Here is a 15,852-nt window from a genome sequence, read left to right on the forward strand (position 1 = left end):
AGCCCTGCCCACCCCATGCAGAGGAGGATGGAGACCCCCGGCCCTTGGCCGGGCAGGGAGCTCGGGTGGCCCAGGAGTCTCTGTCCCCTCCTCCCTGGGCAGTCCTGGGGGCTCTGCAGTCCTCTCCTGGCCGGGAATGACGGGACTGGGGGGGTCTCTGGCCAGGTCACACCGGGGGATGCTCAGGGTGGTCACCCGAGGGCTGAGAGGGACAGAGACCCCTGCAGTGTCCCCTGGTACCAGAGGGATGGAGACCCCACCCCCAAGGGAGACAGACAGAGACCCCCTGGTCTCCACAAGCATTTCCCACCCCCAGAGGGATGGAGACCCCTCGAGCATCCCTGGGGCACTGGCCCAGATAAAACTGGCCCAAATCAAACTTTTAAATGCACAGAAAATGCTCTGGCAGTGAGATTTGCTTTCCCAAGGCCCTGCTGTGTCATGACAGCAACCTGGGACAGTAGGAGGTGTCCCTGCCACGGCAGGAGTGGCACTGGGTGGCCTTTCAGGTCCCTTCCAACCCCAAACCATTCCAGGATCCTGATCCTAAGAAACCCCCAGCTGCAGGGAATCTGCCTGGGCCCATCCAGAGGTCTCCCAGTGACAAGGACCACGGCACACACGGCCCTCAGCATTTATTCCAAACACCAGATACAGATCCAGGGAGAGGCCATCTCCAAAAAAAAAAAAAAAAAACCCACAAAAAAACCACAACAACAAAAAAAGGCAAAACACCAGGAAAACTCTCCTCGGGTGCCACAACCCCCCTTGGGCACTTGGAAACAGCTCCCACCACACCAGTTCCAGAATGGAAAATCCCCCCCAGTCCTCCCCTGGCCCAGGGGCCACTGAGATTTTTTTGGGGATTTGTTTTTGGTGGGAATATCTTGCAAAACCGCAGAGCTGGACTCTGTTCTCCTGGATCCAGGCGAGGAGGGTGCTGCCATCTCAAACTCTGAGTCTCCAGAGCAGCCCTGCTCCAACCCTCCCCCTCTGCTGACCCCTCTGGGGACCCAGTGACCCCTCCAGGGGTGAAGGAGAGGCCAGCAGTCCCTGAGTTAGGAATGCCCCTGGCTCAGCAGTGGCCCTGGAGCCAGGACACCACATACAGGGGCAGCCACATGGTGGGAAATGGGGAGTGGGAACCCCCAAAGTGAGGAGGGGGCAGCACCTGGCTCATCCAGCCGGGAAAACTCATCCCTCTGGGAGATCCAGCAGCACCCAGCTCCTCCCAGCCCGCAGGGGCTTATCCGTGGGGGGCTCTGGTGGCCACACAAAAGGAGGTGCTGGGAATTCTCTCTCTCCAGCAAGGGAATCCAGCAGGGAAGACGAGGGATCCCCACGTGGATCCAGAGTCCCATAGGGATTTGGGGGGTCCCTGCCATGAGGGCTGGTCCCTCATGCCCTGGGAGTCAGGATGTGGCCAGCAAAAGGCCGGGATGGGCCAGGCCAGGAATCTCCGAGTCAATAGAAATGTTTGCGGCTCTGCTCCTGCCAGCTGTTGTAGACGATGATGCCGATGATGATGGTGAAGACGATGGCCACCAGCGAGAAGAAGATGATCAGGAAGAGGGCGAGGCCACTCATGGGCTCCAGGGGTGCCTCCACTCTGGGACAGAGTGAGGGAAACAACCCTGAGGCCCCCCTGGCATCCTGGAGGATTCCCTGCCTTGGGATCCTGGACCCAAATACCAAAAATCTGTTCCAAAAATACTGGGATGACCCCATGCCATCCTTATGGATCCCAAACCCCAAAAATCTGCTCCAAAACCACTGGGCTGATCCCCCACTCCATCCCCATGGATCCTAAACTCCTTCATCCCCCAAAATCTACTCCAGGAGACACTGGTACTAATCCCACTCCATCCCTGTGGATCCCAAACCCCAAGTATCTGCTCCAAAAACAATGAGATAACCCAGCTTCATACCTCTGGATCCAAAACTCCTTCATCCCAAACAATCTGCCCAACAAGACACCAGCATCATCCCTGCGGATCCCTACTCTGGGATCCTGGGGGATTCCCCACCCCCAGCTGGGCTTTGGGATGGGATTTTGGGAGTTGGGGTTTTTGGGATGGGAAATAGGGAGTTTGGGATGGAAGTATGAGATTTTGAGATGGCAGTTTGGGAAAGGAGTTTGGGATGAGTCTGTGGTATTTTGGGATGGCACAGAACCCATCTCCCACACCCCAACCCCACCCACCGCAGCCCAGCGCTCACACCCTCACCGTGTCCATCTCTGCCTGACCCCAAACCTGGGGCTTGTTCTCCCTCCACAGCTCCACACCCCACCCCAAATTCCCAATGCTCCCACCATTCCCAAATTCCCACTCACTTCCTGGCAGTTTCAGGTTGTCCACAACGGGCAGGAACACTTCCCTGTCCCGCTTCTCCTCCTCCGGCGTGCACTCCACTGTCAGCTGGTACAGCTTCAGCGAGATGATGTTGTGGTTGTCTGCAAAAGGCAGCAAAAACCATCCCTGGAATTCTGGAATTCTCTGGGATGGCAGGAGGTGGTCCAGGGCCAGCAGGAATTTTTTTTTAAGCTGCTGAAAAAACCCCCTCAAATCCTGCCCCAAAAGACTGGGAGGTTATCAGAGTTAGAAGTCGGAAAGCCAAAGGAATGTGCTGGGTCTGGAAAATGCAGCAAAAACCTCTTCTTGAACTCTCTGAGATGGCAGGAGGTGCTCCACAGACAGCAGGAATTCTAAAAAAAAAAAACCCTCTCAAACCCTGCCCCAAAAATCTGGGAGGTTATTCGAGTTGGAAGGGCTTGGAAAGCCACAGGAATTTTCCTGGGTCTGGGATCTGGGAGGGAAAAGGAGTTTTTGTTGGAAGACAGGAATGAGTTTTTTGTGGGGGCAGAACTAGAATGGGGCTGAAAACCTCTGGAAGAGGGGGAAAATAGGATTTGTGCTCTGTAAAATCATTCCCTGGAGAAAGTGGCTCTTGGGACAGTGGGGACAATGCCAGCAGCTCCTGCTTTTGGGGTATCCCAGGGGCTGGGCCAGGTTTCATTCTAGGCTCATCCTGGTATTATTCCTGGCTTATCCCAGTTTATTCCATGCTCATCCCAAAGTTTTATCCCATGCTAATCCCAAGGTTTTATTCTATGCTCATCCCAAGGTTTTATCCTGTCACGGTCCACACAACCTGAGCGGGGGTCGTGATTGTTCATTGACCGTGGGGTGCAAAGAATAACAGCAAGAGACTAAGGGTTTGTTCAGCAACAAGCAGCAAAGCAATTTATTGAGGGCCAACAATTCTGTTTTGGGATAATGGTGAGAAGGAGAGAGATAAAAAGATGACAAAGTAGGGAGGGAGAGAGAGACAGAGGGACAGAGAGAGAAAGAAAGAGAGAGAACAGGGGGAATAGCTACCAACAGATGGGACGTCCTTGGATCATCCGACGATGTCTTCCATCCGTGGGGAGAAAGAAGTCTCAAAGGTCTCTTCTGAGGGTGATAATTTTATAGTCATTTTCCAGGCGAGGGGCCGCTGGCCAAAAGGGGGGGAGATTTATGGATCATTATGAGTGAGGACTGTTGTTCAGCTGCAGAAAGTACGGTTCAGCCTGCACTTTGCTAGGGTGCAGTGCACCGTGACAGTACAGCACATACCCAAACCCAGTCCATTAGAGCATCCGCCTTGGCTAGACTCCACAGCTCCTGCCCAGAGTGAGTGGTGGGGGTCTCAGGGTCTCAGTCTCTGACGATGATTGTGAGGTAGAATGAGGCAATCTTCGGACTGACCCTTACAGCACCCCATGACTCACGATCATTGTCAGGAGCGCTTCTTTGTGGTGCTGTTCCGACGTCTTCCGACTCATCTGAGTTGGTAGCACATCCCAGGAAAACAAAGATAGGAAAATGGACAGTATAGACGAGTAAGAAAAGATAAGGGAAAGAAAAAGAGGAAGAGAAAACAAACAAATGATCAATTTTTCAATTATTCAATTATTTTTCATTCCATAGAAACAATTTCTGATTATAGAGAGAATGATCAATTTCAATGAGAAATACAATGCAACAATCAATTTTAATCAATATTCAAAATGTAATTAGACTAAACTAAGCAATTTGTAAATTGATATTCAAAAGTTAAGATAATCAAAAATAATCCATTTTAACTATCATTCAAATTATAGGACAGTCAAAAGAAAGTAATTTTTTAATCAAGAACATGTTTTGTCTTATTTCAAGATCACATAGTTCTCTTTGCATCAATAACCTTAGGGATGTCAATGGTGACAGATTTGTGTAAATTTAGTGTGGATGCCAAGTGTGTCAACTGTTTCATAATTCTCCAATTCATAATGTAGAGAATTGTTGATAAAACAAAACCAACCAAGACCAGGATCAGGAGGACGATAATGGGATGACTCAGTTTGTTTAGGACTCCTGTGGCAGTAGGCGACCACCCAAAAAGAGTATCCCACCATCGGTGTTCAGCAACTCTTTTTACTCTTTCCAGAACATGATGAATTTCTTTCACATTATGGAAAACAATTATTAAAGTTCTTTGTCCATTACTTTTAATCCTTTCCAAAATGCCAATTAGGTCTTGGTGAAGCAGCAATTGCTTTACGAAAGAGAGAGGTCCATTCCAATGGGAGTAGGCAATAATTGAGAGATCAGTGTGTAATTGGACTGTAGAAGGTGATGAGAGATAACTGGAGCTACAAAAGAAAAGTCACATCCTGTAATTTTAGTAAAATTACAAACACAAAGATTGGAATGATTTTTAGTACTTACTACTGAATTTTCTACAGAAATACTATTACAAGCAGTTCTTTAGCATGCACAGCCATTGCCTATATATACCAGTACTGTCTCAGGAGTCTCGTTGGGGTGAATTTCAAAGTTGCAGACGTTCTGTTCAGTATCTAAACAAATATCTTGAGCTCTGATCACATTACTTTCACAGATAAACCCCTGTTGTTCTCGAGTGATGCAAGTTTCCAGACTGACAGTTTGCCACTTCCCACCAATTTGACTGGCCCATTCTCTATGCTCAAAGGATAGAGAACAGCTCTGTCGTGATTCAGTGCCAAAGCAATGACAGGGACTATTGAATGCACTGAAGCATCACATATTGTCAGCACAAAGGCTGTGGCCATGTTTGTGCTGGGGTCGTAGGTAAAATTTACCAGATTACACCAGCATTTGAATTCCCTTTCAAAGTCAGTAGCATTATCCCAAATTAATTTACGAATTTCAGTAGGAAGAATGCCTTGCCTTCCTTGCCCTCCCTTATGATCGAGGCAGCAATTGATTGCATCCACAATTGAGCCTGGATAGAGCTGAGAGCCAGAGAAATGTTACTTTGTGTAGCACCGAGTTCATCAACTATCAATTTGTGGTCATTCACATCTACTTTTTCCCAATTTGGTAATATGTTTGACAACAACCACTGTTGGGTTCCCAAGGCTTTAGGGAGGACTGCAGTGGTTGCCGCAGTTTAGTTAAACCCCCGGTTGTAGCAGCCAATTTATTCATTAGTGTTTCTGAATCAATGCTATTCAAAATTCCCAGTCTTGTTCCCACAACAACTGTTATGTCTCTAATAATTTGTTTTCTAGAGGGGTCCCGCTTTTGCAACCAGGTAATCCATCCTTCAAAGGAGGTTTGTAAGAAAGAGGAACAAGCAGGCTGAACTTCGGAGACATTGTTTTGCATTAACAATTTGACTTGTTTAAGGGACCATGCCGGATTAAGCAAAATTTGTTGTTGGCCAGTTTTCCTAATTACATACGGTCCAATTTCAGAAAATTTTGGAATTAGCATAACTGGTGGTTGGGTGGTAGATGTTACAACATTGACATCAAGTTCTGCCCAGTATTTAGTATTGTTTTTACCACACATGATTTTATGGGAGGATTGTACAGCAGTAAGGTTTAACCAACATTTCTGGTTTTGGATTTCACAATATAGAATACAGCCGTGAGGTCCTATGCCATAGCTGCATACAGATTCGCTGAGGGATCCAGCAATTAATTTACACCTTATCACGACATCATCACCTCGCATTGCCACAAAGGAAGGGAAAATATTGTATTCGTCCCGCACTAGGGAGGTGCTTACATTATGGTATGTAATTATTGCAATAAGCATGGGTTTAGCCATAGCATTAACTTTGAATCTAAAAATTAGACCCTTCAGACCAGACTTATCGGCTGGATCATTCTGCCAATTACAGGTTACATAGGTAGATTTGGTCAAAGTGAAATTATACCAGCAGTCAGCGAGTTCATCTCTGCAAAGTTTGGTGATTTCAATGTTGTTGGTACTGGTGTCTAAAGTGTAATTACCAACATTGTGCTGGCGACAACACAATATGAGAGGGGTTTGTTTGCTACAGGACCATGCTGTTGTGAGACAGAGTTTTGCTGTGATGTTGGGATGCAAGTTGCTTGTCACGTCTGGTTCTAGCAGATTGCCAGCAATTGCAATGGTGGAAACTTTCTCGTGAAGGGAGAAAGATGCATCCTACCTTAATTTCTTCACCAATTGTTCCAGTTAATGCTCTAGCCCAGTCATTTCTGTCCCAGACCCAGTCACTTGCACGGTATACCTCAGAGTCGTGCAGCACCACGGTCGCTAGGTTTGGGCGATGATCACTGGGCTAGGGCCCTAGGACACTGGTGTACCTGATGATTGCTTCAGACCAAGGCCAGTCAGTCGAGATTTGGCCATGGTGTTGTGGTAGGATGCAGAGAAGAATCAACAGTGTTATCATGGTTTATCTGGTTTTCATGTCCCTCAGTGTTCTTTCTGTGAAAAGTAAACACAACAGAGTCTGCCAGCAAGCGGCAGGAGATTAAAATGATGGAACTATCCAGCGGATGCTTATTCGAAGTTCCTTTCCCATAGCGTTGGTGGCAACCCATGCCTTTTTATTCAGGGGTTTTCAGCACTAGTGGTACTTCTCCTACAGGAGGGAGGTCCACTAGAACAGGTTGCCCAGGATAGTGTGCTGGATCCTTGGGGTCATTTGTTCCCCATAGCACATGAATTATGTTAGGAGCTTTTGGACAGAAGGCGGTTATTTTGGGACATCCATTAACCCCCCATCTATCATTTATACCTTTTACAGCTTTCCATAGCCATAGGTCCCAACCAGTCTCTTGTGGTTTGAGAAGTCGTTTCAGGAGACCGTTTGTCCTTTCCACAATTCTGTGAGCTTGGGGGTAGTAAGGGGTGTGAAAGACCCATTTTATTCCTTCATTTTTTGCCCAATCTTGTACTACTTTAGCAGTGAAATGGGACCCATTGTTGGATTGAATCTCCTGTGGCTTTGGAAAAGTTCCAAACCACTCCAGCAATGCTTTAACAGTATTTTCTCCTGTAGCTCTTTTGAATGCCTCAGCTTGGACTAACCCAGATATTATTTCCACTCCTACCAATACAAAGTTCTTATCACTTGATTTCCTGAAAGGATCAATGTAGTCTACCTGCCACACATCCCATAAGACTTTATCATCTCTTAAGTGCAGAGGGTCATCTTCCAAAGGATGTCTTTCTAGCCGTTTTCGACATTGCTCGCAGGCTGATATGCATGTTCTACACATTTCCCTGGTGACAGGCCAACCACAGGCAAGGGCTTCTTTGTACAGATCCTTTGCACCTGTGTGCTGTCTTTTTACATGCAACCATTTTAACAAGTGCTCCCAATCCTCTGTGATCTGCTCCTTTTTAAGGGGGCTCAATCTAGCTAGTTCATCGACTACATTGTTCCAGTCCCCAGCTGGATTACCATTTGTTTGGTGAGAAGCTACCCACCCTACAGAAAAATTTCCTTGACCTGCAATATTTAGAATTTCTTGCCATTTTTCCTTTTGCCATACTGGAATAATGTTAACTTCCCAATCATTCTGTTGCCAGAAAGGAAGCCACTCTGTACATCCCTTAAACACGGCATAGGAGTCAGTATAAATACACACAGGAGTGGTATTCTGCTTTTCATGTTGGAAAACACTCCAAAAAGCTATTAGCTCACCAACCTGAGCGCTGCCTTCTCCTTCAGAGATAATTCGTTCACCGAAGGAAGTGTGGAGGGCAAATGCTCTGTAGTTCCACAACCTTCCCTCTCTTTTAGCAGAGGCATCGGTGAACCAAGAATTTGTTGATTGTTCAGGGGAGAAGGGAGGAGCAACCTTAATTAACAAGACGGGTTTGTCCTGATCATTAACCAAACTCTCAGTCTCCTATATTGCCAGATTTTTTACAGCTCCTTCTGTCACCAAGAAGGTGTTACAGTAATGCTCTATCTGGGCATACCACTTCCTAACTGTGGGCCACCCCGTCAGGAGGAGGGTTTCCAGTAGTAACCATTTTAATGACTTCGAAAGGGCCTTGCAATACAATGGGTTGTTGTCGTGCAATTTTTTTCAACCTCTATGAGAGCTAAGCTAACCACAAAGAGCCCCTTTTCCCAGGTAGTGTATCTTTTTTCAGTATCTTTAAAACCACGGAAATAAAAACCAACAGGCCTAGTAGGGCCTTCTGGGCCCCGTTGCCATATGTGTACTGACAATCCTGAGATGGCAAACCCCCATTCTACCTGGAAAGGATTTGTGGGGTGAATAGGACCCAAGGCTTGGTGAGCTGTAGCTTCAAATATCAACAATTGCAGTACTTCTTCCTGTGAAGGAGTCCAATCCCATTTTACCCCTTTCCTCAGCAAGTCGTAAAGAGGTCTAGCAATTATTGAAAAATCTGGGATATGTTTTCTCCGTAAGACTAATAATCCTAAAACTTGTTAGAGATCTTTTCTGGATTCAGGCATTTTAATCAGATCTAAAGAAGTTAGGGTATCAGGTAAAATACATGTCATAGCTCCTTTCCACCAAATTCCTAAAAACTTCACTTTATTTTCTCTGAGGGGATTTGTAAACCAAGGCTTTCTAAATGGGAGATTATTTTCTGTTGGGTGTCTCCCACTACTTCCATTTCTTCTCCTCCCACAAGAATATCACCAATGTATTGGTATACAGCTACATTGTCAGGTGGGAGTATCTTTTCTAGTTCTTGAGCTAAACCGTGATGGGCTAAAGTGGGAGAGTGTTTATACCCTTGGGGAAGCCTAGTGAATGTGCACTGCTGACCTTCCCAAGTGAAGGCAAAGCAGTCCCTATCTTCTTCTTGTATAGGTATCATGAAAAACGTGTTAACATCAATAGTGGCCATGATTAAGTGAGCCTTTTCTTGGATTGAAGTTCTTAATTCAGCCGAATTTGGGACTGCTGCTGTAAGGCATCTGTGTTGGCATTAAGCCTGCGAACGTCTGCAGTCAGCCTCCACCTCCCATTAGGTTTCCAGACAGGCCATATAGGAGAATTGAAAGGAGGATGAGCATTAATTATTACTCCTTGGTCTCACAAGTCCTCTATAACTGTTCTGATCCCTTCTTTGGCACCAGAGGGAAGGGGGGACTGTTTTACATCAGTGATTTTGCTGAACGACAGAGGAGGGGCGACTTGAAGCAGTCTAACATTAAGGTGTGGTGTGCCAAAAGACCAAAGGCAACCCTCTTCATCTTTCCACTGCCTCCCAGCAAGGACATCCATTCCTAATAAATTGTTTGGAATATCTCCAATTACCAATTTGATAAGTAACTGATTCTCCTGTGTGAGCAGTTAAGATTTTTACCAAAGCAATGTCCATAACTTCTGTGGTTCCTAAGGCATTGAGAACAAAAACCTATTTGGAATAATCCCACATTTCTGGGCAGTTATATTTGTTAATGCTGAAATCTGAGCTCCAGTGTCAACTGCAAAAGTAATAAGTGCCCGTTTAGGACCAACTATTGCTGTTATTAATAAATCTCCATTTTCAGGATTTCGGGTGAGCGATCTCAGAAACACCCAATCACCCCTGCCTCTCTGCCCACCTAAGAGAGACAGAGATTTTAGTTTCCCTGGTTCTGGAGTTGTTTTGGCTCCAGACCCACAAGTTGGAAAGAAGAATGCTTTGGCATTCTCATCCACCTGTGGAGGACAATGCTTTGACTCGACAGCAAAATTCTGTAAAATTGGGGGAGCGCTAGGCTGGACAGTAGTATTTGATACAGTGGACAAAACCAGCTGCCTCCATCCCTGAGGAAGTGGAGCAGAGCCTGGACTTCATTCTGGAATCTTTAAATCAGGAATAAAGATGGAAGTTCTTGGCACTTGATACCAAAATTCCACATCATGGAATAAAACAGCATTTATTGGTCCCAAATGTATATTAATTTGCTATCAATCCCCTTCCCTCCCAAAATGGGGTTTGGGGGTCCCTCAATCTCCCTGGAGGCTCTGGAGGAAGTCAAGGATTCCGGGATCAAGCCAGGCACGCTCAAGGCAGGATTGCAGCTGGGACACTGTGGCCTCCTGTCGCTCCTGCCACCGCCACTCCCATAGCATCTCGAAATTCCACAGGATAGGATTGCAGGGATTTCTGTCCTGGATCTGCTTCAGCCTGCTCCGCTCCAGCCCTAGATGCAGAATTCCCAATTCCTGCCACTCTTTTCCCAGTCTCTGGGTGACTTGCATCAAATCCTTCTCTGTCAAGCGCCGGGGATTCACCGGTGGAGCTGGAATCCCACCAGGACGACATCCTGAAGAGGAGATCCCCTTCACATTGGGGGTGTCCCCATTAGGTTCCCAGGGAGTTTCCTCTAGGATTTGCTGCTCCAGGGGCAGCTGGAAGAGCTGGATGAGGATGAGGCGGCTGAGCTGCCACAGGATCCCGGCGCTCACACGCAGGGAATTCCCTGGGAAGCACTGCAGGAGGAGGTGGCACAACTCGGGGTGTGATGCCAGGAGCAGAAGCCTGGCAGGAATTTACCCTTCTAGCAGGAACTTCACACTATGGAACTGCTCCTCCGAGAGCGCCAGGTGCACCTCCAGCAGCGTCGTTCACTCGTCCTTCGCCATCGGGACAGAAAATCCCGTAGGGAAATGGGGTCACTCCTGGGACACAAAGGTTGAGAGAGAGGGGTCACCATACAACCCAAAAAGTGGTGAAAAAGGGGCCACTCCCGGGCCCCAAAAATTCGAGGTGGGGGTAGAAAGGGGTCGCCCTATGATCCACAAATTGGGGTAGATGGGTCACCGCCCACCACGAGGGCTTTCCTGGTGCCCCCGGTCCCCCCACCCTGTCCCGGGGCTGAGCCTTCCCAGCGTCCCCCTAGAGCACCCCACCCTACGATGAGACTCCAGTGCCACCTCTACCCTGGGGCTGGGTCCCCCCAGTGCTCCCCCATCCTTCCCTGTGCCTGGGACCCACAGTGTCACCCCAGTGCCTCCACTTTGTCCTGGCTCCCACCCATGTCCCTCCCGATGTCCCCGCCGTGTGGCTAGTGCCCTTTCTCCGGCCCCCACGATCTCGCGGTGGTCTCGGTGCCTCTCTAGTCCAGACCTGCACGGTTCTCCCCCCAAGCCGCCCGTTGTGCCCCCGCCCCGCTCTCACTGCGCTCCTCTCCCGCCACGGCGGTTCCGCGCTGGGAGCGGGGCGGGTTCCGGCCGGGGCGTGGCCTCCGCTCCCGCCACAGCGGCTACCATGGCAACGGGGGCGGGGCTCGGCTCGCGTGGGAAGACAGGGAGACAGGAAACGAGATCTTTAAGGATCTCCCATGCTAAGCCATCACAAGAAAAGGACTCTAGGTTCAGGTCAGTGCATTTATCAAACCTATCTAAACTGGCAAATTCTGGTTTAGACAAGAGGCAGTTTTGTAATCTTTTGACTAATGGCAGACTTTCATTACTTTGGAAACAGCCAAGACAGGTCAGGATTCAAATGGCAAACCAGGATGGGAACAAGAAGCAGGACCTGGTTTGCTGTGCCTGCTGGGACAGCTGCAGGATGCTTAGCAAGATCCCTCATGGGGAGACTGTGGCTCCCACATCAAATGACACCGAGGTTCATTTCACAAACAAGTTGTCAACAGGTGATAAAAATTCAGCCAATTAGCCCATTCAAGCTTAATTAGAACAAATTACTGGGAAATTCTTAACTCTAAATTGTTCCCACAGTCAAATGGGTCTTTCTGTCCTTATTTAGATTAAAACTGTTCTTGGAAGTATTTTTGGCATCACTGTAGTGCAGAGTTTTGCAAACCCTCTACTGGAACTGGTAGCAAATAAAGCACACCCAGCCAGGAGATGAAAACTTGTAATTCCTCCTTGGCTCAGTCTTCCAGGCTGGTGTTGCTGCCACTTGGTAGCATTTTAATGCAACTCTGCTCTATGCAGGCAGCTATGGAGCTCTGGCTGTTCTGGGAGTGGCAAAAAAGTCACCTCTGCATGTCTGTGCTGCTGCTTCATACACACTGGTCACTGATTTTGAGCAGAAGGTCACTTACTGCCCTTAGTTAAAGTTTTCCTCACTGACAGAAGGTCAAAGCTGGCAGACAAAATGCACAGGTAAAAAAGTCATCTTGTTCATGTCCTAGAACAGGCCCAAGTGAAATCAATTAGCATCTTTCCTGACCCTTTGCAGGTCCTTGACCTGGCTTGTGGTTGAAATACAATAGATTTTAAAATTTTTTCTATTATTTCATAGAATCACAGAATAGAGAAAGAGACATTAAAGATGGTTTAGTTCCAACTCTCCTGCTATGGAGTAAAAAAGGTTTGATAGGTAAAATGGGGAGGGAGAACATGGACCTTCCTTCTGGCCATTAGGACAGCTTATCCCTGAAATGCACTGAGGCTTTTAATAAAGTGAACATAAAATCCATGTATTATTGATCATTTGATGACCATTACCAATAACTTGCTTTCATATTGGAATGCAGTGGGTTGTGGGGTAGTATGGGGGATACAACTATAGAAAGGAAGCTCCTCAGCTGTGTTTGAGGGACAATGAAACTACTTGTACAAATAAAACTTTTATTGAGCAGTTTTTTGAATCTGACTCTAAATATCTTATATGAATATATTTGATCCAAAGCCCATCAAAGTCAACAACTGTGACTGCAGAACTTGGAGGGGTTTGGGGCTTCCTTTTTTTTCACAGAGGCGTGACTTCTCTGTAAAAAATAACTCCTTGAGCCATACTACAAGATTAATTTCCAGGAAATCTCTGGGAAGAGAAGGGTGTCAACTGAGCACACCAATGCTGTGGATGCTTCCTCCACTGTTAGTGTGGCAAGGGAAAAGTGCTTGCAAGCAGCTCATTATTCACTTTTGGATTCCCTTGACAGGTTTCTAAGTCACTGGGCCCATCCTAGAGTGTGGCTCCCTGTGGGAGAGGGAGCCCAAGCTCTCTCCCACAGGAAGGACTCCCTACTTTGGTACCAAATTCTGCTCCTGGACATTCACTGGGACCAGCAGTGCTTGCAGCAAATACCCAAATGAAAAATGTGCCTTACATTGCACATTCAGCCACTTAATCCCTCCTTTATCAGCAGAGATTCCTCTCCCTGGAAGCTCACAGATTCACAACAAGGCCCAATCCCATTGCAGTTTCCCACCCTCACCAACCCAAATGCCAAAAAGCAGCCCAAGTAGGAATCCCTGTGAGTCCCATCCCTCCAGTACAGGAGACAGGCAGAGCTGTTTCCAACCACACCTTGGGTGTCATTTTGCCACCCAAACTCGGCTCTGACAAGGGTAAAACTGAGCAAGATCCTCAGTAACAATCTGAGTGCAGATTTCCTGTCATTGAGAGGTGTGAATATTGTCCTGTTAGTTATTCATTATAGTTATTCTTAATATTCAGCATGGACAGACCATCAGCACAAGGGGCCATTCAGAAAATTCATTGCACTTGGTCATTTTAAAGGCAGGTACCACCCCCCAGCTCTTCTTTTGCAAGGCAGGAAAGCATTACCCTCAAAAACCACAAAGTCTTCCTACGGTAAGGAAGAGAATGTAAAACTTTACTTAAAACAAACACAAAAGTATGCAGGTGCTTTGCATTGAACAGTAAGAAAATAAACAAAACAGAACTGTTTCTGAGCCTCCAAAGAAACAGAGAACATGGAACTATCAAAAAAACCAGAGCACATGGAACTGTTTACATCCTGGAGACCCAGTAAAGGCACTTGGGTTCCAGTCAGAGTCACTATAAATTCTGTCTCATTCAGTGTATGAGGTCAGGCCAGCTCCTGGTCACATTCTCTTGGTTTGTTCAGCAGAAATCTCTGGAACAAAAGGAGGGATAGAGAAAACATTTGGTTGGGTTCATCCAATAGGCACATCTGGCAGAAGACAGTCAATGACTGGAGTCACTTTACTCAAAGAGGACCTGCACAGATTTTTTACTTCCAGCAGCTGCCTCTTTATGAAGAGGATTTTTAAAGCCTCCCAGCCCTTCTGCCAGGCACATCCTGATTATTTTCTTTTGCAAGTTTGCCAGCAGATCATGGCAATCCATCCCTTTGTCCAAAGGAGCCCACTCCATAAAACTCCATAAAACTTTGTGTTTTATGGAGAATGACACTGCAAAGGCCCTGTGGGATGGCAGGTTACAGCTTCTGAGTATTCCCCACTGCTTGCATCACAGGACAACACAATATTTGCAATGACTAAACTGTACAATCAAAAACGTAGCAGCAACTCTAGGAATTCCTTTGGGCAAATACTGGTCACAAGCCCAGCAAGCAGTCAAAAATCCTAGTGCTGCCCATTTGTAGCCAAGCTGCTCAGCACGTGCTGCCCTAATGGGGCAGCTCTCCCCCATCCCTCCCTCTCTCTTTGCCCCCAAAACGAGGAAGCAATGAGGAAGCAGAAACCAGGGTGGCTGCAGTGCCAGCCAAGCCTGGTGTCTCAGGAACTACAGGCAAGGCTGTGAAAAAAACACTTACTGTTCAAACTTCTGTCATCTTGTCTTCATTTGGCAGAAAATCTCTGGGAAAGGATTCTTCTCATCCCCTGCAGATCCCTGAAAAAACACAGAGAGAGAAAGCTGGTCAGAGAGAGATGCCTAAAGCAACTCCAAAGCCCAGCTTTTCTAAATTTCCATAGAAAATGTTCATTTGTCCCAGGCATAGTCTGTGCTCTGGGCTCTCCCCCTCTCTCTGAGAAATCCCTCCAGTAATGGAAATGGAACCTTGGATTCTCACTTGGCAACTCACAATGCTTTGTAGCCATTAAACTTTTCCCAAGCATGGAGAAATTCAGCAGCAGGTTTCCTTGCTCAGTGGCAGAGAGAGCAGTGACGCCTGCAGCCTGGAAAATTATGAGGGGAAAAGGAGCTGTTAGAAGGCAACAGGAACACTGTGCACACCCTGGCCTAACTCACAGCCCACCCTCCCCCAAACATCCTAAATCCCGACAAACCAACAGTAAACAGCCAAATTTTAAAAAACAGCCAGGAAAATCCAATTTTATAACCCAGAAATGCAAAGATGCAAGGGTTATGAACAATTTTCTAAGCAAGATTTAAAACTTCAGGCCCAGGTGGCAGCCACACGCAGAGGTTTGCTGTTTCTTATTTTTAACCTAACCACCCTTTTCTGTTTATAAAGACACTCCTTTTTACACCAGTCTCGTATTTTCAGTTGCTCAGAAATAGTTACTTATCTGAGGGGATGAAGACAACACACAGCACACGTGGGTTGCAGAAATCCTCCAGCCAGCTCTCCTGGATACCCATGCTGATATCCTGGGATTGTACCTTGTGATCTTCCTCCACTTTCCTGTGCTTGGCAAAGGATCCTGGCAGGGCTGTCCATGGCAGGTAGGTTCTGGTTCCTGGCAGGGTTGTCCATGGCAGGCAGGTTCTGGTTCCTGGCAGGGCTGTCCATGGCAGGCAGGTTCTGGTTCCTGGCAGGGCTGTCCATGGCAGGCAGGTTCTGGTTCCTGGCAGGGCTGTCCATGGCAGGCAGGTCCAGGTTGTCAGTCTCGGTTCTGGGTCCCTTTCG

At 47.3% G+C, this 15,852-nt stretch overlaps 1 long non-coding RNA gene across 1 annotated transcript; it reads right to left on the reverse strand.

Annotated features, from left to right (window-relative positions):
• Nucleotides 1-14,008: 14,008 nt before the first annotated feature.
• On the reverse strand, nucleotides 14,009-15,384 carry LOC117004500. Its single transcript, XR_004419630.1, has 3 exons — nucleotides 15,064-15,384; nucleotides 14,794-14,870; nucleotides 14,009-14,130 (listed from the first exon to the last, which is right to left on the reverse strand). It is a non-coding gene; the product is annotated as an uncharacterized LOC117004500 (long non-coding RNA).
• Between the last annotated feature and the right edge of the window lie 468 nt (nucleotides 15,385-15,852).

The sequence above is a fragment of the Catharus ustulatus genome, chromosome 17, assembly GCF_009819885.2.
Source record: "Catharus ustulatus isolate bCatUst1 chromosome 17, bCatUst1.pri.v2, whole genome shotgun sequence".
Lineage (NCBI taxonomy): Eukaryota > Metazoa > Chordata > Aves > Passeriformes > Turdidae > Catharus > Catharus ustulatus.